The sequence below is a fragment of the Choristoneura fumiferana genome, chromosome 20, assembly GCF_025370935.1.
Source record: "Choristoneura fumiferana chromosome 20, NRCan_CFum_1, whole genome shotgun sequence".
Lineage (NCBI taxonomy): Eukaryota > Metazoa > Arthropoda > Insecta > Lepidoptera > Tortricidae > Choristoneura > Choristoneura fumiferana.
The window spans coordinates 13,058,269-13,060,259 of NC_133491.1; the positions used below are offsets into that span (position 1 = coordinate 13,058,269).

The 1,991-nt window shown below is 33.8% G+C and overlaps 1 long non-coding RNA gene across 1 annotated transcript; it reads left to right on the forward strand.

Moving 5' to 3' along the window:
* Nucleotides 1-354: 354 nt before the first annotated feature.
* Nucleotides 355-997, forward strand: LOC141439195 (uncharacterized). Its single transcript, XR_012452570.1, has 3 exons — nt 355-469; nt 702-881; nt 958-997. It is a non-coding gene; the product is annotated as an uncharacterized lncRNA (long non-coding RNA).
* Nucleotides 998-1,991: the final 994 nt, after the last annotated feature.

The following is a 1,991-nucleotide window of genomic DNA, read 5'->3' on the forward strand; positions in this document are numbered from 1 at the left end:
AAAAAAAATCTGAACGAATATGTATAAAATAAATTGAACTTATACTATTCATACTTTGCAAAGAAATCATTATTATTTAATATCGAATCTTCAAAATAATTAAGTTTTGGAAATAGTCACATGTCACATCCCTAGTCAAAATATTTTAAAGCAGCAACACTGGGATCGTAAGCGGATTACTTTAAAAATTATAATGGCGGCCGCAGTAATTAACCCTTAATTGGGCATAAGGAGTATATTTCCCACTCATATTTTGCGATGCTGTTATCGCTCTGAAGGTAGCTATCCCTCTTAGTGTCAAATATAAAACTGTATTGATTTGTCTGTGCCCAAAAAAAATCGGGAAACGAAACGCAAACATGTCATGTTTGACACATGTCAAAGTCAGAAACGTCAGTTGGTGTCAACAAAATAAAGCTGAATACGTACGGAATATTTTTAAAAAATCACCATGTCGCGAAAAAATACGGTAAGTTTTATTGAATAGTTGTATTCGATAGATTTTGAGTTGTATTACATACACGTAATTATATTTTAGTGATTACGGTAGTATTTCAGTGATTTTCGGACCTTTAAAAGTTGTGGGAAATATTGTACTTGTGACCGCATAAGGATGGTAGTTTTCACCGTGTGGGAAATAAATACTTCAGACCTTTAATAAATCACATTTATCCATACATGTTGTTATTTTATTCTTGCAGATCAAAAAATCTCTCGACTTCTCTAGAAGCGATCATATGGATATAGCTCTCAGTATGCTCATGAGCTCCTCAGAGAGCGAGCAGTCAGATAACAGCTTTATGCTGGACAATAATGTTTGGATCAACGCGAAATAAGATCAAATTAAAAATGCGGATATACCGAAGATAACATTTTATTTTGTGAGTATATTTTTTTTAAAATTTTCAATATTTACAGTATGATTCCTTTTTTGTTTACACTCAAATCTTATTTCAGGTGAGCCGTCCATCGATTTGTGTCAATAAGAAGCAGTACAGACAAAGCGTCCAAGAAAATGCCAGTGTTTCTAACTAAGTGTTTAGTATTACTAACTTTTTATAATAAAAATCATGATATTTATTCAATCATGTCAAGTAACACTAACTGCATTTATAGCAATTAAAATATAATATGCCTGAGCATAATGATATTTTAATTGGTATAAATATATATAGCTGTAAGGGTATTCCCCTAAGCCTGTCTGAGAGTCACTACTGGCGAGTCCTGATTGATCCCAGCCAAGGCATATCAGAAGCTCCACTTCCTTTGGAGCCCTATGATGAAAAATCCCTACAGTCAAGACCTGATGAAGCATTACAAGGAACCTACAGAGAGCCTGCGTATAATATGGATCCTTTAGGCAAAATGTTGAGGAAAAACTGGCCTCAACAGCGGTATATTGCCAGGTCACTTTATATGGTGCTCCATGTTTTAAAAAGTTCCACTTAAAGATGCCTGACCTAAAGGCAGTGTAAATTTCACATAAATGTAAATAAAATAATTATTTAAAAAATCTAGTAGATGGAAACCAGAGACTTATAATGGCCTGAAGGCGTATAATTCCCACGTTAATTTTTTATATAAAAATAAAAAAATATAAAAACTAAGTATGGTGTTTTTATCTTCTACCTGCATAAAAAATATACATATCTTTGTAATACCCTAAATTCAATACTTTCGCCATGCCCAATTAAGGGTTAAAATGTGTCTTCTTAATCTGAGGGTGGAAATGGAGCATAAATTGCAAGTGCAGTCAGTGCTGCAGTGGTGCAAATATATGAACAAGATGTATATTTATTAATTTAACCATTTAATACATATTAAATAACTAGAGTTTACCCGCGGCTTCGCACGCGTAAACTATTCGATCTGAGCAATGGGGCCCGCCCTTGCCACTCCAACTTGCATATTTTTCCAGCTTTGTCGTTATCTTTCATTCTTCGCGAATTTTATATTCAGGATTCTACCACGCAAAGAAAACTCCAAGCATA